Source organism: Cucumis sativus, chromosome 5, assembly GCF_000004075.3.
Source record: "Cucumis sativus cultivar 9930 chromosome 5, Cucumber_9930_V3, whole genome shotgun sequence".
NCBI classification, from domain to species: Eukaryota; Viridiplantae; Streptophyta; class Magnoliopsida; order Cucurbitales; family Cucurbitaceae; genus Cucumis; species Cucumis sativus.
The window spans coordinates 9,937,506-9,961,280 of NC_026659.2; the positions used below are offsets into that span (position 1 = coordinate 9,937,506).

The following is a 23,775-nucleotide window of genomic DNA, read 5'->3' on the forward strand; positions in this document are numbered from 1 at the left end:
TTTGAGATCCAATTTATAGTTGAATTGTTTTGTTCGTATTAAAGAGGTTACTCTCTTTTGGCATTCACTTCTTGGCTTCTTTAACCTTTTTTTTAGTAACTTAATTGTAATTAATTACTAGAGTCTATTTAATTTTAAGGTGTTATTTTTTAACAAAAAATTAATAGAAAAAACAAACCATTCAGATTAAATAAAATCACTAAAACACAAAAATCTATTACCCTGTTAAATATTTTATTATTATTATTTTTCTAATTTTTATGTTTTTCTAATTTTAACAAACAATATAATTAACAATTTTATTTTAAATTTATATTTTCATTTATTGTTCTTGTCACCACGTGCCAAGACGATGGAGAGATTCCTAAAACAAAAAAGGTTAATTTTAAAATAAAATAATACTACCGATCTTTTTTATGACGTGATTAGACACCAAAATAAATTAAATAATTTTTAAATAAAAAATGTTGACACCCCATGACACCAATTTTTATATCTTGAATTGAAATCATTATTTAAATAAAATTCATTAGGAAAGAATAAGATTTTTAAAATTGTCTTATTTCATTGTTCATAACTCCAATTGTTTAAGTGAAAAAATTTACTGAACTTAAAAGAACGAGAAATTATTACAATTTCTCAAAATCTATCCTAGATAGTCTTTGAATAAAGGATTTTTTTTATCAAGAATTTAAAAGTAATGACTTTCAAATACTTTTAGATTTTGTTTAAGAAAAACAATATAAGTTATGAGAAAAATTGATTAGGAAAACTATGACGAGAGATTTTGAAATGTTTAAAACAAGAAAAATAGGATTTTAAAGAAATATTTTATAAATAGCTTTAGAAAAAAGTGTTATGAAAGGTTTTCAAAATTACATAAAGACAATTAAATTAAAAATTATTTTTAATTAAAAATCAAATAAGAGTTAATGAATAATATAATAAAAGTAATCAAACATGCAACCTAACAAAATTAAGCAACTAAAAATAAAGATTTTTTTTTTTTTACCAAGAAATTGACTCATTCACCTAAAAATCTAAAACTAATACTCTCAAAGTGATAAAAAAGAATTAAATTACTACTTATTAACTAGAATGTAACAGTGATATATTGAAATAACATCACAGTAGATTGCAAACTAAAATGGTAAAGGTTTCATTAAATTTCTCGTAAAATTCTAAAAACAAAAAATAGTTTTGTGAAAAAAGAAACAAAAAAAAAAAAAAAAACAAAATCGTTTAGTAACTCTTTGAATTTTGAATTTTGATATTTTAAAAATTAATTAAACCTAAATTCTATTAATTATTTTATTGAATATTTGCATATCTTTTAATGAACTGTTTTAGGATTAATTAATTTATGTCCTAATAAGCATGGGAGAGTTAATCTGTTTAGGATCATATTAATTCCATACCATGAATGAAGTTATGCATTGTGCAAATATATATGAACCAATTTTGTAAAATATTAAAGACATCATTATCAAATTTCTTAAATTAATATAATATATTTCTTGAATCAATGTATAATTAATTCCCATACCTTAAATCAACATAAAATTATTACATATATGGAGTTTATTTGAACCATTACCTTTCATAACGTAAAATAATGTCAAGGAATTTTGGGCATTTCCTTAACTTCTTAATCCTCTCAACTTCTGCTACACCTTATTCAAAGGATGTGCAAATCGAAATCAACAAGCCAACTTAATTTCTTAATAGAAGGAAGGATGTTGAAATTTGGGTCGAGAGAGTTCGTATTAGTAACTAGATTGAATTGTGATCATGAGGTACCAGAGATTAAGAAGGAAGATATTAAGGGGGATGGATATTTGAAGAGAGTCTACTTTGAGAGTCTAAAAATTGTTACCAGATAGTACTTAAGCATTATGTTTAACGTAAAGCAGTGCTGGAATAATTGATGATGATCGCCTAAAGATGAAAAACTTATATTTTCTTAAGAGCTTTCTGATCCGAAAACAAGAGAACCTAAATATAGAATGAGATCATATTCTAATGGTTGATGATGATGAACTGTTTGACAATTATCCATGGGGAAGGGTGGCATTTGACCTTCTTATCGAAACTATGAATAAAGATGTGTGTAGCAATGGACAAACCGAAATTTCAATGGAAGGGTTTATTTTCCCAATCTTTGCTTGAGCATACGAGGTAATCCCAACTTTGAGTACCCCGTCCAACTTTTTTGCAAGAAGAATTTCCAATCAGGTGCTTAGAATCATTTATCGAGCTGTCGATACACAGCCAAAGTGGAAGGACCTAAAGTAGAAGGTTTTTTATTCACCCACGGTATGGAATTTTTTAATAAATAGTTAGTACCTCTACTTATATCTTGCTTTGATACTTAGAAAATGATTCTTTTCTTTCGGTAACAGCTTGAAGTCTGCCTTATGCTTGCTACACCTGATGAAGTGACAAGGCCATTCTTTGCACCCTTCCTTGAGGTTGAAAAAAGAATTCTACAACAGGTCGAACATGAAATTAGAAAGAGCAAACCAATGAACAGAGTGGGTCATATGTCATTAAATAGAGTCATGCCCTCTACAACTCAGATGGATGGATTGACCAAACTGAAAGAAAATATGGGAAAGATGTATGAACTTTTGAAGTCTGTAAAGCATAAGATGGCTAGAAAGGTTGAAGAGCTAGAAAACAAGTTGAACAGATGAAGAGTCAGCTAGCTAGTTCTTCCATTGATGACAGACTAACGAGTATATGGAAATCATTTGAAATAAAATATAATTGTCTTTATCTGAGTATGGATATATTTAATAGAATTTTAAAACACACTATAATTTTGACATCGGTAGCTCGTGACTTTAAAGAACATCTAGACAGAGTTGAGAAGGACGAAGAAGAAAAAAAAGGAAGAGGACCAATTGGACTTGGAATCAAATGAGCCAACTATGCTTCGAAAAAAAGATGAGGACAAAGACGATGAAGGGAATGGAAACACAGCTGCAAATCCATACCAAACTTCCGGACTACCAAATGAGGGATCAAGTAAATTCAACACATTAGAGAAAACAACTTACCAACAAGGAAAAGGGGGAGAGGACTCACCATACAAGAGGTATTTAAATAAAACCAATATTGGTAAATATGTTGACGATGTTATAAATATATATGTTAATAACTAACGTGTGTTCATAATTCTAATAGGGCACATGAGATGTTGATGAAGAAATAAACAGACTCATAAGTTTGATAGAAGACAAAAGTAATATAAGATGAAATGAAGAAAACAAAAGAAAGTCGGTTAAGAATGATACAGAACTGTATTATCGGCCTATGTTTGTTAAATATATCATTGTTATCATCAATCATTGGTATCTTTTAAGGATTGTATAATTCAGTTACAAAAATATTTGTGTATTATGCCTACGTATAAAAGATTTTATGTGGTATCGGTTTGTTGAATTAAGGATTAGGATAACTTATGGTGAAATCAATAATATGTATTTGAAATGTATTGCAGTTATAGAGTATGTTGAATCATTCTGCTTGTTGGACTTATTATTTGCCTGCATATTACTCAGTATGATAAGGTTGATTTATTGGTGTTCAATTACACTGTATTTATGCATTTTAATTGCATATAACTCTACTTTCGCTCGTATCTGTTAGTTGATGATTTATGTTGAAATCCATAACATATATTAGAAGTATACTGCATTTATAAAGTTTGTTGCATTATTCTATTTGCTTGTTGTATCACTCAATAATTATGTTCTCTTTTTATAATAATGGTAAATATTTTTTTAGAAATACTATCCACGTGATGAATGTTCCTTGAATTCAACAACTCAAATAATGGAAAAAGTGCAACTAACCTTGGGCACAATCAAAGAACGAGCACAGAAGACCAAGGTGATACCTGAATAACTAATATGAATGTCATGTCCATGCTTCCCCAAATATTACAATTAAAACTTTTTTTTGCTGAAAACTTATAGGTTAAAAGAAGGTTGCCAAGTGAAGAGAGACTCTCAAATATAGATAAGAATAATCCAGCAACAAGGGTTATACTAAAATACGTATGCATATCCCCATCCAAAAAAAGATTAATTATCCTATGTAAGATATACATATTAATGAATTTTCATTTTCTGTTGATAGTTGAATGACAAAGGAAGAATTGGTAAAGATGGTTGAAGATAGGAAAGAATGAATGACTCCAGAAAATGATAAACCCTATAGAGAGGAGAAGCACAAGGAAAATAGGTCCATCATACAAAGAGAAAGAAAATTCAACTCCAGACATGCCATCGTTTCACTTGCATTTGGAGTCAAACTTGATACTTCGATTTTAAACTTCTGTTATGAGATATTAGATTTATGAACTTCTGTTTTGGTTTATTGGTTTAGTTACATGGAAGTTATCAATTTGTTTAGTTAAATGAACTCTATGACTCAATTTAGATAAATGAAGTTTATGAACATATGTTTTGGAATATTCGATTAGTTTAGATAAATGCATCTCTTCGTGAAAGTGGTTTGTAAGCTACGCTATATTTCACAAATCCGCGTGATGTTGTCACCTTATAAACCCATTAAAATATACTGTATTTTGACTATACGAACTATACTATAATTAAGAGCATATCCCAACTTATTTCAGACAATGAGGATGTATTTAACAATGCTAAATTTTAACACATTGCTTAGGTATCATCATAGAATCTGTCTGTTCGAAATAACCAATATGTTAGATTTACAATAATTGAACACACAAATACAAAAAAGTAAAATACTCTGCAAGGGAACTACGGTTACATACTATAGATAATCACTAGAAGAAAACCTGTCTACTATGACAGTTATAAATCTCAAAAAATGAATGGAAAAAAAAAAAAACTATCACAAAATAGAAAATTTCGCGTTTTTGGCGGGAAAAGATGGAATTTTTCGGAAAACACTTTTCGCGACAGTTATTAAATGTCATAGAATGTTAGGGTTAAAATTTTTTTCTTTTTTCATTTTCTTTTCTTTTTCCTTTTTCTTTCTTTTCCCTATTTCCTTCTTCCTCCCCGTGCGTCCTTCCCCTTCTCCCCAGCCGCAACCGCCGCGCCTCTTCTCCTTCCTCCCGTACGCCGCGACGACCCCACTGTCTCCTTCTCCCTTCCCTTCCATTTCCTTCCCGCCGCAGCCAGCCGTCTTTCTCTTCCGTTTTCTTCCCGCCGCAGCCCAGCCGTAGCCCGCGATCTGCCGTCTCCATCTCCGGTTCGCGAAGAACAATACTTGATAAATCTTTGATCTAATGATCTAATTTGGAATATTCGATCTGAATGATCTAATTTGAAAAGAACAATACTTGAGTTGAATACAAATAACCAATAATATAGTATACTTGCAAAGTAAATATACTTAGGTGGCTATAAAATATATGAAATACATTGGATTTCAATATACTTAAATTTAATACAAATAAACTACAATATAGTATACTTGCAAAGTCAATATATTTAGGTGGTTGCAAAATAAATGGAGTACATTGTATTTAAATGAAAGTAAGCACACATTTTCCATAAAACCAAGCAAATCCAATAATAACAGAGAACACTCCGAAGAATTAACAATTTCAAAACAAAAATCCAGTACTTAAAAATGGTAACTAACAACTAAGGAAAATGCTAAAACGAGAATTTAATGTTGTACGGGTTCTTTACAAGATCTACAATTGTGACCTCTTTGACCACACCTGCTGCAACAAAGAGTTGCCATCTTTGCCAACTGGATGTTTAACTTGGGGTGGAAGGAGTCCATCGTTGCCATCTTGGTACATGTTCCTAATTTGGTTTACACTATTAATAGGACGTGTTCCCTTCTTGTACAAGTTTATCAAATTTGAAACATAGTAGAACTTATCAATGTACATATGTAGATGAAGATTCATTGTAAACAATGCAATACATGCATGGAAATAAGGGATCATATCAAGGTCCCATTGACGATATGAGCATGTACGGTCTAAAATATTGACAGTATATTGTTCCTTACGATGGTGAACTTCAAATTTATGTTGGTTTATATGATATATCTGTCAAAACATTAAAATAAATGTCATGTACAAATAAGTGCCTTAATAATTATAGCACTTATTATTCAAATATCAAACAACTTACATTCATTGAGTGACTTTCCCTTAAAGCTTCTCGGATCATACCTTTTGCATATTAAAAGTTTCGTGTGTTGAAAATTCTATTTGGCACGACATTTGTAGAACCATTTTTGAACCAAACTACAAATTAATTTAAGAAGTCCAATTGCGGAAAATTCCCATACTTCTTTTAGAGTTGAATTTATACTTGCAGAGATGGTTGTAATAATCGAGTATCTTTTTCTTCTAAAAAATGCTCTAGCCCACTTTGTCTTCCAACTCTTTTCAACTCATGTCTAATTGATGGAGAAAGATGATCAAGTTGTCTCACGTAGTACTCAAACTCCAAGAGTGTATGCTCTGGCACAACTATGAATGGAATCCTCAATCGGAAGTGACTTATGGTTCTTTTTCAGGTTCTTATACAAATGGAATGCACACAATCCATGTTCAGTTGTTTCATGTACAATATGAACCAATTTTCTATACTTTTATGAGCATTAGACACAATTACCAGTTCATTATGTTTTCCAAAAACAACTTAAGATCGCGACAAAACCATGTCCACGACAAGTCGTTCTCAAAATCAACAACAGTAAAAGCTAAAGGCAAAAATTTCTAAATTTTCATCAATAGTGCAGGCAAAATTTAGCGTACCAAAGTATTTATTCTTCATGGTGCAACATCAACTTAAATTATCGGTAGACAATAATTCCATGCATTAACTGAAGCAGCAAGCGTCATGAAATAATACTTAAACCTACCTTCGTCGTTTGCTTCTTGAGCCATATATGTTCCAACAAAAAGTGAAATATAAAATAAGATACTATTAAAATTTGACTGAAATACTCTTAAATGACCAATCCTAATATTTTCAAACTATGGATTACAGTGTATTTGTGATTAAGTATACCTTGGTTGCTTCAGATCAATGCATCTGAGAATGTTGACAACATAGCATATGAGGCCTTCGGAGTACCCCTAGTGAAATTCAAAGCAATCTCACGTCCTCTCTAAGCCTTATCATAGCTTACATTCACTCCATGATAAATCTTCATATAATTAATAATGTCAAAAGGATGACATAGAGTCTTTTCATTCATTTTAAAAAATCACTTCGTACACTCAGAAACAATCCAAGATGTTGCTTGCCTATTATCATTTTTTACAATGTCAACAACACATTTGTGAATTTACAAACTATCAAAATATCATTGTTTTTAATATATTAGCATGTAAATACCAAGTACAAGATAAGTCCTTACAATGAATATCAAACAAGGTACGATTGGACCTAATAGTAATAAGTTTAAAACTATTGTTCACAACAAGCAAATATAGCTTTATTCAATACTAATTTACTTTTAAACATTAATCCCACTTTAATAGGTATTCTAGCATACGGCGATACAAAGGCATCAAAGTCAATAATCTTCGCGTATCATGATGTGAATGTTGAGATATGGTTACCTCATTGTTCAAATACGTTGTACTTCCAACAACACCAACCGATACAAAGTCAATAACTGCAAGCAAATCATTATCACAAAATTCCGACAAAACTAACATATAAGCCATGACACACCTTTATCCTCAACCATCCGAATGAAAAGTCTACCTTGAATACATTCTACAAATTCTCCAAAATTAACATATAGTTGGAATTGTTGCAACTACCCCAATAAACGACCAAACTTGACATGGAAAGATTTGAAGACATGAAAAGGCTACCTTGAATACATTCTACAAATTCTCGAAACGAAGATGAAAATGGAATATATATGCCAACAACACGATAATCGAGATACCAGAAAGATTCAATCCATCTACCATCCAAAATAGTCTTTAGTCGCTGTAAAGCCATAACAAAATCTTGTTTGTTATAATTCTATTATTGTTCTCGAAAACTAATGCTAAAAGATGTAATATAAAGATGGTAATTGATAACAAATAGCATGAATAACGATATTCGATATTTCAAAAGTATTATAAAGAAATACATATTTTCTCAATTCTTTAAAGATAGATATAACTAACCTACATTTTAAACTAATTAATTTAAAATAATTAACATATTTTGCATATACATTTTAATATAAATTTTTTTAACTATTTGTTAAAGATGAATATAACTACAATCTAATATACACTATAAAATACAAAAATAAAAAAAATTAAACTACATACAAAATACTCGTTCAATTTTTGGAATCATACAATAGATATTATGTATTTACTCAACTATATAATTTCAAATTGTTATTAAACATATATATATATTATGTTCTATTTAATTAAAAATTATCGATGGTTAGTAGATGGTTTATGATATAACAAACTAAGAATCTTGAAAAATATATTTGTCATTATTATAGGAAAAATTGTTGCAATCTCATAAGCGCAAAATACAAAATTTAGTTAGGATTTACTAAAGTTGAGAGTGGTTTGTAAAACACACTTTATTTCTCCAATGCGTGATATTCTGTCTCATGTTGGATTCATTAAAATACATTTTATTTTGAATCTACGAGTTATTTCTACAATCAAGGGCAAAGTCACTCTTAATATAATTCCATAAATGGTTGCGCCTTCGATTTGCTATTTTTCTTATTTTTGTCGCTTTTTGCTATTTTTCCATATGCACTCATTTTTGCTATTTCTTTAATCATTTTTTGTTATTGACCCCGTCGTCTTTTTATTTGTCCACTTTGTCGAATTTACGTCGTCAGAACTAGCCACACCAATTAAAATCTTCGTCAGAACTAGCCACACCAAAAAATGTTGACAGAAAGATCTTTTTACCCCATGATCATCATCACGTAGTCAAAAATAGACTTTCTGGCAACATTTGTTTCGTGGGAAAAAGTTGTGTCTACCAACGAAAATATTTTTGTTGGCAAAAAGAAAATTTCTCCCCACACTAAATTCGTGGGCAAAAGTATATATATTCATGTGTCGAATACTTTTCTTTTTTTAGAAAATTGATTGTTGACGACGAATGATTCGTCGCAGATAATATTTGTTTCTTTTTTGCCAACACACAAAATGTAGTCAAAGCTTTCTAATTGTCAACATATTTCTAGCAATACAAAAAACGTAACAAAAATGATTTTAATTTTTTTAAATTTATTATTAATATTGTATGTTTCTAGATTAATTTTCAATATAATATATCGAATATTGCAATAAAAAATTTAAAAATAAAAATATTTTCAAAAATTAATACTTTGTCAAAATATGACAAACTATAATTCTTTAGTGTGTCAATTAGGTACACGAGCTATATTAATTTTTATATTGATAAACCAAAAATATAAAAAGAATATTAAATTCAAAAAAATTGTTAGCTTTATCAGAAAGTTTTCACAAAAGTGGTCATTCATCGTTCCTTCAAACTACTTAAACCTGAAAAAGGTACATTTAAAATGAATAAGAACATACTAAATCATATATTTGCTCACACAATAAAATTACATCAACACATCATATCTTTATCCACATATTTTTTTACGTTGCCAACAAAACTGTCGATAAAGACCGGCCAAATTCTCGAAGTGATTTAATAGAAAAGAATGTATAATATTACATAGTTAAAATTGTCCAAAAAAAAAACCATGTGAATTAAGTTGTGAAATATGATTAAAGTTTAAGATATTTGTAAAATTTTGCTTGTGAAGTAGACCAATTTTATAAATCATGGAAAAAAAAGGCCTTCGTACAATAATAACCTAATTCAATATCCAAAATTACAACAATAACTAATGCATTATTTTTTTCCATGAGTAGCCAAATATGTTATAATATCAAATAAAAATCAAACCCAAAAGTCCACAATACCCTCAATGATTTCTAGCATTTTTATTATAAAAAATTTGAAAAAAAAATGGAAAAAAATATTGAAATCATGTCTAAATGTAGTTTTAAAAAACCATCACAAAAAATTTCATTTCCATTAATTATTTCAACACTATTTATTGTTTGCAACAGATAGTTGCAAATTTAGCAATTAGATTTAAAATAATTAAGTATATAGTAACATTTTAAAAATTTTGCAAATATAGTAAAATTTGTCAAATTCTATCAATGATATAAGTCTATCATCGATAGACCATGTTACAAATATTGGTCTATCACTGATAGAACATACGAAATCTATCAGCGATACAAGTCTATCAGAGATAGTTTTGCTATATTTACAACTTTTTCAAATATTGCTACATCCTTAATTATTATTTCTAAAATGATCATCAAGTGCAATTTCAAATATATTTTGAACCATTGTAAATTTAAGGTTAAGGTTGTTATATAATATATACCATGCGTTATAATTTTAGTCTAATTTCTACTAAGATATATCTTTCACTTGCTTGTCACATGTATTCAAGTATATTTAATTAGTCATTTTGCAAACATATATTTGATATTCTATAATAATAACGCTAGTACAAATTGTAAAATACAATGTTAAAATATGCTAATTGAATTTCCTAAATCTAAGATACCATAAATAAGTAAAAAAATTAAACAATACTTATTAAATTATAACCCAAATATTAATTAAAAGTTATATTACATTAATTACTAATTCAAAATTTCTAATATTATAATTGAGTTTTTAATAAAATTAATCGTAAGAATTTTGAAACTTTAATAAGAGACAAAAACAATATTAAGGTTAAAATTTTAATATTAACATATATATATATATTTAACGAAAATATTTAAAAAAGTGATAAATATAGCAAAATATGCTAAAAAGTATCTATCAATGATAAAAATCTATGACTGATAAACCATGTTGAAAATATTGATCTATCACCATAAAAATCTATGATAGAGAAATCTATCACTAATAGATCGTGTTGGAAATATTGGTCTATCATGGTAAAAGTCTATGATAGAAAAGTCTATCTCTAATAGACATAATTATTATTCTTTAAATTATTATCCATTATAATTATCCAATTATTATATGTAAATATTTTTATTTTTATTACACAAAAATGAATGCCCATGCAACCTAAAACGATGGTTAGCACAAGTGTATAACTCATGGAAAAAAGTCATAGTTCAAGTCCCCGAATTAAAAAAAATATCAAAATTATCGATTTATTAACAAATATTTTAATTGATTTTTTGAAAGAAGTTTGAAAAAAAGAAACTATATTGTTTTTAAAGTAGTTTTTCTAATAACTCATGCATGAGTGGTGAATTCTGTTTCACCAACCCTTAATGAGATAACCCCTTGAAATGACACAATGGCCAACACATGATTTTTATACATTTGTTACTTGAGAGATGTAATATTTTGATTTTTGTACGTATTTTTTTAATTAGTTCCTTAGGTTAGGAATTTGTTTCTCTTCTTGTTTATACATATTGTGAGGCCTTGACTTGATAGGGAGTCCAGTTGAAAAGAAACCATGTTTGAAAGAGTCATTTTGGTAAGAGGCATTGTCTGCAAAGAAGGAGGTGATGAAAGATAAGGCGAGACAAAGAGAAGCATTTGAGTTTAAGTGCTATTGCGATAGAGTAAGCAACATGATGAGATTAGCTGGCGAGGAAGGAGGCCACGATGGATGTTAAGAACCAATCATTGGGTGTAGTGACGCACGAAGAACTGCTTGCACCTAAGTATGGTGGTGATGAGGTGTAGGCGTTCTACTGAGAAGTTGGACATTCGTATGAGGTGATTGGAAAGGCCTCTGAAGTGAAGTAAATCATGTTCTGTGGCTTCCCGAAAAGAGAGTAAGATGATAAGAAGTTTAGCTTTCTAAGGAGATAAGGTTGGCGTCTCAAGAAAATTGTCTATTCGTAACTAGCATTTGGCTCATGTATCGAGTTTGGGTTGGTTGTATAATGCGACAAAACGGAAAAGTTATACATGTGTAAAGCGTGAATATTACCCTTGGATGTGAAAGGTCAATATAAATAGAACTAACGAAACCGAAAGGAAAGGAGCATGAGATGCTAGACATTCTGGTAAAATAACGAGAGGAAGTTTTGAGTGTTCAATTAATGGCTGGTTGAGAGGAACCGTTGGGTCAGAAGAAGAAGCTGATAGCCAAAGGGAGAAAGAGTTGAGACTAAGTATTGTTGTGAGTGATTTTTAAAAGTAAATGTTGTTGCAAATAATTTCATATATCTTTCTAAATGAATGTTTGTTGTGATTGATCCCTACAAATGTTGTTGTGAATGGTTTCATTGAAGGGATTAAAGTCATTGGCAACTAAAGATTTTATAGAGATCTTTTCAATTTAATTGGTAACCTAAAATATTGTACATTGGCAAACAATTAAAAAAATTCTTATAATTGAAACTAAGGTTAAGCATGCTTAAACAAATTATAGATTACAGAATTACATAATAGAGTAACTTACTCTCGTTGATGTATCTGAATCTACAAATTAATGAATTGGAAACACCACCCGTTAGAGACATTTTTATCCCTTGAGATTGGTTTGTGGGAACCAATTGAGATAAGAAAAAGTTTTTTTTAGAGAATCTATGAGAGAATTCGCAGAGGCAAAAATTTAGGTTGAAAATATATTTTCTTATATATATTTATTACTCGCTCTTTTTCAGAGACTTAGGAAATAATCATACGATTCTATTAATTTAAAAAAATATTAAATTGATAGAAATATTAAATTAACTAATTAATATTTAATTAATATTTTATTTAAATCATACTTAATGAATATCTCTCATATATCTTATACTTTTAATTAATAAAATAAAATAAAACTATTAATTAATTCTTCAATTAATTTATTATTAAATTAAATATTTTATATTTAATTTAATTTAAATTTGTAAATTTATCTGCTAACCAATAATTTTAATATGAATTCAATTCATATTAAATTAATATTTGAACTCATTCAAATATTTTCTCTCATAAATTAATTTTGAATCATATCCAAAATTAAATTTATATGATAAAGTTTAATTGAAATATAAATTTTATATGGGTATGTATCACCGTACATGTCAACTCTCATTTCTTTCCCGTTTATTTATTCTTTTAATTCTATTTTTATACAAGTACAAGTAATAATAATAATGGAATTTGCAAACTGTGGTAGTTTCAAGTGAGGGGCATTCTGGTGAATTTAATTGGTATTAGTTCTTTAAAAGAATATTTTTTTTTTTAAAAAAAAGAGAAGATAATTATAATTGAAGAAAAATGAAAGAAAGAGGGGAGGAGTCTTCTTCTTCCTTGAAGAAACACGCATTGACCCCCCTTCCCCGAATCTTATCGATTTTTATCGGCCAGATCCTCTCCTCTCACGATTTTTCATTCTTCTTACCGCCAGTGATGCATGAATCATCGTTGTCCCTCTCTATCTTTTTACTACTCGATTTGATTAGGCACCGCCACAAGAACATGTTGCGTCCTCATCGACTATTGGTCAGAACTGTCCTCGTGTAAAGTGATCAACTCGTCATTTGAATCGCGTCGTCCACCATTCATCACTATTGTTCAATGACCTAGTCTAATCATAAGTGCTTATAAAATTTAAGGAGCTTAGAAGCATCAAATAGATTTTGGTGACCTTATGAAGAACTTTACACCTAGTTGTAGCCTTATGTCTTGTGAAGATATTTAAAAGGCTTTGATTGTTGTTTCAGGCCAGTTTATCGTGGAGAAAGCGTATAACCCCGAGGGATCGAGTTATTAAGTGTGAGTGGTTTGTTTCCAAGCTTCCTTTATAATTATATATATTATGTTACGATATTGCTTGGAATCTACCTACTTAAATTTTCTATGACTACGTTTTCATTTAGATTTAAGCGATGTATTTATTATAGCGAAATTAAAAATGTGTATGGTTTGAAAGTTATAAAAAGTGGTTCAAGTTCTGACTGTATTTGTTTTCTTAAAATGTGATTGAACGATGTTATTGACGAACAAGAAGGTGATTTCCCTATGGCTACCTGAATGTTTTCGTAGCGTCACCTATAGTTGTCAGGGATTTTGGGGCCTGAATGAGGCCATGACCAGAGATCCGATGACCTAAGCCTAGGTAAGGATGTGGATAGAGGAGTGTGATATATGGCTTCAGACCTAGTTTAACCCATGATTGGTGACTTTATATGCACCTAGAAGCGGAGATGGAGGTGGATACTGTGATAGCTGCTAGGTATTCGTAAGCTCCGTTTGGCTGCGTGTTTCTTTATGAATATGGAACACATGTGAGCTATTTAAGCCATGTATTTAGTATGCTAAGGTTTCTTTGGATGGAGATAAACATTGTGGTAGGTGCTAATTATGTTTGAGCTTCGTTTGGCTGCGTGTTTTCTTGTGGATATGGAACACATGTGAGCTATTTCGTGTCGTGTATTTAGTATGCTATCGTGGTTGGTTTGGATGGAGATGGATACTGTGATAGGTGCTAAGTATGCGTAAGCTTCATTTGGCCGCGTGTTTTCTTGTGGATATGGATCACGTATAAGCTATTTCGGGTCGTGTATTTAATATGCTATCATGATCGGATTAGATGGAGGTTACTATTGTGGCGGGTACTAAATATGTGTGAGCTAGTTATGGTCGCATGATTCTCTGATCATGTGCAAGCTACGCTTGTCCGTGTATTTAGACGTCTTGTCATGATTAGATTGGTTACAAGTTTGTTGGTTGATTGGGGATTATATGATGATAATGTTTTTATTTAATATTTTATTATCTAATGCATAATTACACATATTGTTGAGCATATTTTACGAGTTTTATATTTAATTACTTGCCACTCACTGAGCTTTCAGTTTATGTTTTCAATGTTTTCATTTCTCCGATGTAGCGACCTAGGATCAAGCGTTGTTTGAGCCTCATCGTTCTTGTAGATCTTCATTTTTTTTGTATGTATAAAGTTAGATTTTTGTAATGCGTCGGGGTGGTTAGTCTTATCTATACAGACGCTATGAACTTGTGTTTTGAAAGACCCCTCGTTAGTTTGTAATCTTTTGTATGTAATACCTAGTTTCTACCTAAAGTTCTTCTTCAAGTTTTGAAACTGTCTGGATGTGTGTGGTGAGACACATTGGTTGTATATAGTATCTAAAGCATGTTTATAATTATATAAAATTGGAAACATCTTCTTTTTCAGGTGTGGCTACCCCATATTTTAAGGGAGGTGCTTTCAAAATTTCTATAGATTTCTATTGAAAAAAAAGACAAAGAAAAAACTGTTTTATAAATCTTACGTTTTAAAAGAATGATTTAAAGAGTAGATTCACACCACGATCTAGTTTAGAGGAAAGTTCTAGAACGAGGTTTGACAAATACATTATTCTAATTCCCAAAGTAAATTTGAACATTTCAAATTACAACCAATATTAATAAATCTCATTACCCTTTACGAGCTAGGAAGGGGACCTAATGGACCTATAGATCAAAAGCTACAACGATATGAGATTAATTGACTAAACTCAGTAACCACATTAATCGATATTTGTTAACTGTGTGTACACTCCACTAAAGATTCACAACTAAACTCTTCTCACTATAGATATATTTATGCGTCCACAGATATATGTCAATAACAGTAACTTAGTCCTTCACGAGTGTTCATAACACTAGCTGAGTCAAATTACTATTTTACCCTTATGTTACCTCTAATCCTTAAATATGAGTGCTCCTCTAATGAACAACCTGTTTATGGTCCTACCAATAAACAGAAACCCCTCTCGTACCATGGAGAGGGTAGGGCTCTTTATTCAAGTCCTAGGAAATACTCATCTACTTACTCTAAAGTCGTGAAGAAGTGAATTCCATCTTGTGTAATTATGTTCCTACCTCTCCACTCAGTTTTGTCCCAAAATGATAAACATATTGAGTCGGAAATCTGGCCACTCTCGCCCATACAAATCTAAGAACAATTCTTCACGAACAAGAGTTCATAATACACTAAGGATTAAGACTAAGTTACTCAGGTCATCATAATGAAATAGAAACCCAACTAGTTAACGGAGTTACATCTAGTGATTACTATTTTGTGGTCTAGTCTTATACAAACACATTGCATAGGATACCCTCACTCACATATCACCTACATGAACGTGTTTAATCATTGCGTTTGTATCATTGATTAAGATCATTGTGTTCGTATCAAATACAAAGTGAATCGTATCCATAGTGTTAGCAGAATAAGGTACCCAACGTTATTCATTTACTATAGACCATTTAAGCTGATCTTGAACATTGATCCATGTATGTCTCTACATACTGTTCAAGACTCATCAAATAACTTAGGATGTTGGTTTATTGAATTTTGATTATTAAGACAAAACTAATAATATAATTAATAAACTTATTGAAATTATAATAATAACATTTTATTAATTAATAACAGTCAATAATTTATATTTTTTATCTACGAGTTTTAGGACATAAATCCCAACATTCATATCCTTCTGAATGAAATGTTTTATGAATGTTAATTCTTACAATCCTATGCTTGATGTTTATTACTTTGAAATATTACTCATGTGCTATGATGTGTTGTATGAAAATTTTTTGAGCTAATATTCCCTTGTTGTTGATCGTGATGATGGTACGATGTGGTACGTGTAGTGTGTTTTGTTGCAAGACGCTAGTGGAAATCCCAAGTCTATCGAGAGACGCTAGTGAAAGTGAATCTCAAGTCCAGGTGATGAGATGTTGGTAGAAGTGAATCCCAAGAATAAGCGAGTATGAGACGCGTTCTTGATGTCGGATGCTGGTGAATGCGAATCCCAAATCTAGGTTAGGAATGATGAGTGAGACGCTGGTGAAATTGAATCCTAGATCTACTGCGAGACGCTGGTGAAGTGAATCCTCGGTCCAAGGATGAGATGCTGGTGAAAGCAAATCCAAGGTCATAGAAAAGAATGAGTATTACGAGACGTTGATGGAAATCCCACGAAAATTTCGAGACACTAGTCAAGTGAATCTCAGGTCCAAGCGATGGAAGAATCCCAAATCACGTTGATGATTAGTGAATGCTTTGATGACTTGAATCATGTGAAATTATTTTGATTGTTGTGATTTTGCTTGATGCGATAAAAACTTGTGATTATGATTTGATACAATGAGAATTACATGTGTATATAATGATCTTGTGATTATTATATTTGAAAATGTTGTAATCCCCAAAAAGGTATTTCCTAAATCCATCACGCACTAAGTCTTCGACTTACATTTTAAGTTTTTCATTCCTAGTTCTTAGGCGTTGAAGCCAAAGTAAAGGGATGGATCTGATCAGGTTCAGAAGCCAAGTAAAGGAGAGAAAGATCAATTTTTGTGTAAACTTGTGCGATGTGCAAGTCGTGTCATCCTATCTTTGTATTTAAGGAGTCAACAAGTAAGAACTTTGCTCTTTAATGCTAAGGGCTACCGCTCAGTTCAGAAGAGGTGACGAGGGGTCGCAGCTAGGTTGGTGAGGCCAAATTTTCAGTGAGTGAAAGAGCGAAAGAGCTAAAGATCTGAGCCAAGCAAAGGAAGCCCTAAAAGTTGTCCCTAAAATGGTTGTTGGGCAACCAAGGAGAAGAATGAGAATGAGATCTTTTACACCTCTAAGTAACCCCGCCATAAGGAGTAACATTGAGAGGTGGAGAAAGAAAAGTGGATCAGAACTTAATCCTGATTTTATGATTTGCGAGGAAATGAATGTAATTTGTAAAGTATAAACTCTAGAAAGTGTTAAATTAATAAAGAGAAGTTATATTATTCCGGTGCATTATTATTATTTGACCTTGCCTAGAAGCTAAAGTTGATTTGTAGTATGTAAAGAGTACTAGGTGATGGAACAATGTCTACAAGTTGTAAATTTTTGCTACGATAAGTAAATCTAAGTTTGAGGCAAAAGCTTCACGAAGAGACAGGTTAAGTGAGTTGTTCCGTTTACTAGACGTTCAACGCATCATCTCGCAAAAAGGTACACAATTAGTATCTAGGTGACACACCCCATCTGATCTCATGAAGTGACATCTGGGGTGGGGTGTGACACATATAGCACTTTTTCGTTGTTTACTTCTGAAAATGAAATCATAATGTATACAGAAGAGTTTCTCATGATTTTTATGACTTTTCCACTTTGATTTATTTTTACAAATTGATATGAAAAAGAAAAACTAGAAATAATACAATATAGATAAGACAAAGGGAAATTGATAATTAAACATGTGGTAGAAATATTAATATATATGGTATAGTTTCTACCCTTATTTTGCTTACATCAATAGTTTTAGAAAGTGATTTAGGAATACAAATAAAAGCATACAACGTATTTTGATAGTCTTTTATCTAACCCACCGTTGGCATTTCAACAACTCTCCCGTCTATATTAGTAAACAACCAAACTCGATCACTCCTAAAATCTTTAGTGGTTCCAGTTCCAGCCAAGAGAACTATAACATTTTCTACATTAGGATTGTCTTTCTTGATGATATACTCCGCAATTGTTGCTTTTATTCCAACAAGTTCTGGCCACTGGTTTTTCTCTAATCATAATTATATACCAAAACAAATAATCAAATAATCACGACCATATGAAAAATCCAAAGAGATAATCCAAACAAAACTACAGTCTAAAGATCATCAACAGAAGTATCTCATAATTATAATGAAGAAGCAAAACTCAGAAACACATTCTATGCAAAAAGATGCTTCAAATGGGTATATTCGATTACAAAAAATCTAACCCCAATTGTAAACATTGAAATAGAAAACTCAGGAGCACACTTTATAAAATGTATACAGAGTGTCTCAAAACTTGTAGTAATGTAAAACCATAAATGGAAACATACCAGGACGACAAATATCAGCCATCGTTTGGTTGAAGTTGAGGAATGTGAATTTGGGTTTGAATGTATTTGTTGAAGAATAATAGTGTTTGGATAATGCAAATAGGGAAGAGTTGTGAGTATTTATAGGGAAAAATGTTATGGATGAGTTTAGAAAATTCAGAGAACCTAAGGGTATGCCGCCTCAACCTTTGGACCATTATAATAAACTTTGAATAATATACATATAATTAGGTATCAACTTGTTGAAAAGATTGTTCTTATCTGCAAAAATGACACACGTGGGAGAGAAGAATGATGACAAAAATAATATATGAGTTGAAAGTCATAAGATGATAAAAAGAATCATTTTATTTGATTTGTTAAGCTTCACATAATTTAGAAAGATAGGGATTTTTATTTTAACTAATGTTAAATTATAGCAACCAGTCTTGTTATTTGACAAAACCATCCTACTTTGTTTTGTTGGTGTTCAACTAACACATCCATTTTGTTTAATTTTTATTTGTTTTTATTTACTTTTGTTCATGTGGTAATGTAATTTTTAATAATGATCATGACAATAATTTTGGTCAAATCATATTTTTTTATTCGTAAAATAGGTGGCTTTAATTTTATAATTTATCCTCTTTTTATTTGACAATGCCTTTTCTAGGTAGCCTCCACATATTCCAACTTGTTCTATTTTAAAAGATGTGTTCATATTGGGTACTATCTCTCCTTTTCTTTTCATTTAACTGAACGTTATCTCTAATGTGTTCCGAACTTGGAAGAACAAGGAATAGAATCAAAAGGAAGAAAATTTAAAACAGAAGATTACAATGAAGATACATCTGTATCTAAATATTAGATTATCTGATTTGATGAAGAAGATGATAGTGGCTAGGGTTTCCAACAGGTGGAAAAACGATAAAAATTATAAATATCATAGAGTTTAATTTTCAAATAAGAGTTACAAAAGTTAAATGAATAGGTAATAAAAAGTTCTTTTTCTTTTCCATGCCTCCACCCGAACAAATGGCGGCAACAACATATACATGTGGTTATAAGCTAAGGTTATGCTATCACCACCAACATATCCTATAAAGACACACTCATAGATTCTACTGACTAGCTTTCTTCTCTTAGGATATCAACAACCTATCCGTGTGGTTATAAGCTAAGGTTAGGCTAAGCAACCTCAAGTTCTGAGATAAGACATGTTTGGTGTTTTATTCTTAAGGATTTAATTCATAAGGTGAGATTGGGTTATTTGATTTGGGAATCCTATTAAGAACATAGTTTACAATTTTAATTATTTCACCCCACCAGGATGGTATTGTTCCTAACTCAAGAAGAATAGCAACCATTGACTTGGTTAGAGTTCTATTCTTCTTTTTCAGCTTTTCCATTCAATTCAAGAGAGTAAGTGCACAATTTTCTCACGAATTATTCCTTTTGAGTTGTAGAACTCATTAAAGGCAACGCTGAATCATATTTAGTTCCCTTATCACTACAAAGTCTCTTAACCTTTTTACTAAATCAATTTTCTATTTCAGTTACAAGCATTCTAAATAGGTTAGATGCATCATTTTTTATTTCTAAGCAAGTAAATAAAAGTAAAATTAGAACAATCATCGACAAAACATTATGGCATATCTTTTGCTATTTCTAGTCAACATGTCATCAAACTAACATAAATCTAATGAATTAACTATAGAGGCCTAATTACCCTAATTTATACAGATGTATGTGAAGTTTTGGTTATCTTAGCTTGACTACAAAATGCAACATTTTTCAAATTCATGCATAGATAACTTTGGAACCATGTTAGGAACATTCAAGAAGAAGTCCTAGACACGATTAATGGTAAAAATGTTGAAGAGACTCAAGTATATAAAGATAGCAATGAGATCTCAATAAATTATATCATGACAGGAAAAAGATGGAATATAACTGATGTAGTTGTGAACAACATTTTTGCGTATAATGTTGCACATAATATCATTCATGAAAATGAGAATTCTGAACCTAAATCTATCAATGAATGTTGTGATAGAAAGGATTGGCCCAAGTGGAAAGAAGCCATCCAAGTAAAATTGAACTCACTCTCGAAACGTGAAGTTTTTGGACCTGTAGTTCATACACCTAAAGGTGTAAAACCTGTGGGATTTAAATGGGAATTTGTGTGTAAAAGAAATGAAAATAATGATGTCACTAGATATAACGCATGACTTGTTGCACAAGGATTTTCTCAAAGTTGAGGTATTGATTATGAAGAAACATATTCTCTGGATGCTATTACATTAAGATATTTAATTAGTTCGGGTGTATGTGAAAAACTTCATATGCATCTTATGGATGTAGCTACAACATACCTATATGAATCTTTGAAAAATGAAATTTATATGAAAATCTTTAAAGGATTTAAGATATCTGAATCATATAATTCAAGCTCGGGAGAATTATATTCAATCAAATTACAAAGATCATTATATGAATTGAAAAAATTAGGATGAATGTGGTACAATCGCTTAAGTGAATATTTATTGAAAGAAGGTTATTAAAACAATTCAATTTGTTTTTACATTTTTATTAAGAAATCACAATCCGGAATTGTTTTTATAACTATATATGTTGATGATTTAAATATAATTGGAACTCCTGTACAGCTTTCAAAGACAATAGAATATCTCAAAAAACAATTTGAGATTAAAGATCTTGGCAAAACTAAATTTTGTCTTGGCTTGCAAATCGACCATTTAGTCGATAGAATTTTTATTCATCAATCAACATATACAAACAAGATTTTAAAATGATTCTACATGGACAATGCCCACACCCATTGAACATTCCCGTGGTAGTTTGGTCACTAAATGTGAAAAATACGTCTTTTAATAGCATTCAACCATAGCATGTTTAGTATTACGTTATAAAGAAATAGAAGGAAAAAATGGGTCCAAATGCTTCTTTTTTTATTTGTTTTCAGACTTCCACCGATTTCCCTCTTATCGTAGACCCCCCGTATCATCCTTCCTCTTCTTTTTCTCTATTTCCCATGGCAGCTTCCAAATCTCTTCTCCTCTTCCTCGCCTTTGCCGCTACTGCTGCCATCGTCCCCGCCTACAATATTATTGACATGCTTAAAGACTTCCTTTAGTATATCATTTACAACAATTATCTTCAACAAACTAGACTCACCGACGAAATCAACAGCCGTCAAACTATCATCGTCCTTGTCGTTGCTAATGGCACTCTCTCTCCCATCCTCGATAAACATCCTCTCTCAATTATAAAAAATCTCCTCAGTCTCCACATCGTCTTGGACTACAACGATCCCACGAAACTCCAAAAGATCTCCAACGAGACCACTCTCTCCACTACGCTCTATACCAAATCACAGATCACGCGCTTGGAATCTATGTTTCGTCAACATTACTGATCTCCAAGGCGGTAAGGTTGGATTTGGCTTCGTCGTACTTGGATCTAAACTTGAATCAAGTTACACGAAGTCGGTTGTGAGTTTTCCATACAACATTTCGGTTATTGAGATTAGTACGACGATTTTAGCACAAGGGATTTTGACATCTTCGGCTTCCTCGGCTTCCAACATTAACATAACGACTTTGCTCGAGAAAGTTAGGTGTAAGACGTTTATGGCACTGATTGTTTCTAACGATGTGATTAAGACTTATGAATCCGCGGTTGAGAAAGGATTAACTATATTTGCGTCGAACGATGAGGCATTTAAAACCGATGGAGTTCCACATCTGTGTAAGCTTACTAATACCGAAGTTTTTTCGTTTCTCTTTATTTGCTTTCACATTGGCTTATCAAAGTATGAGAATCTTTATTCAAAGGTGGGTCTGACCTAAAATAAAATATGGTTCTCAAATTTGGAAGAAGTTATTAAGGAATAGGGATTTTTATTACACCCTTTTTCCCGCTCGCTACATGTGTGTATGTCTATATATATAAAAAAATTAAAATCACATTTCAGGAAAATGAAAGGATAAGAGAGAGAGAGCTAAGGTTTCACATAAAGAAGAGGCCGTAAAGAGGAAAAGGTGCATGAAGTCGATTATATATATATATAATTTAGACATTCAAGTTGACTTTTTTGTTTCCAACACTTGTTCAAGACTCTCAACTACATTACGTGTGTTCTGTTTTCTCATTGTCCAAATGTGTAAACAGTTGTATTCTAACCTCAGTTTTCTACAATCAATATATATTTGTTCTTGTTCTATTGATTCTTTGTGGTAAATAATTATCAGGTGGTATGGAATGTTAAGTGTTGATTTTATGGAATCAATCTATATTTCATTCATTACTTAATAGAGATACAAGCCTATATATAACCATAGAGAAATACACTTAAGCAAATAATATCAAATAATATCTCCAGAATAATATCTCCTAAGAATAATATCTCCTAAGAATAATATCTCCTAAGAATAATCTAATTATATTAATATTAAGCATCTACTCTGACTGACTGGCAAATCAATAATTTCTATATGAGTATGAATTTCGATTAATATATCAAAGTTGACAATGTTTTTGTTGAAATATGGAAGTTATTTGGTTTTACAGGTTGACTGGCTTCTTTCCCTAGATTTTATTCCTAAATCGAGATCGTAATTAGACAGTTCCACTACTTTCTTTTTTACTTCATTCCTTCAAACTTTTTAACTGTTGAGCACTCTCATTTAGTGTACCAATTGAGCGCGTATAGAATATAATCGATAGGCTTATATTCTTTATTTGATGTGAATTATACAGTATCTTTTTAAGTTATAATCCAACAATTTCTCTATTGAAGTAAATGCTTTTAAGGGGCAATCAAAGTTGATTGGAGACACTTGTATATATGGTTGGAC

General features: G+C 30.9%; 1 pseudogene; it reads left to right on the forward strand.

Annotated features, from left to right (window-relative positions):
* The first annotated feature begins 21,884 nt into the window (after positions 1-21,884).
* Positions 21,885-22,767, forward strand: LOC101204989 (annotated as a pseudogene).
* The last annotated feature ends 1,008 nt before the right edge of the window (positions 22,768-23,775 follow it).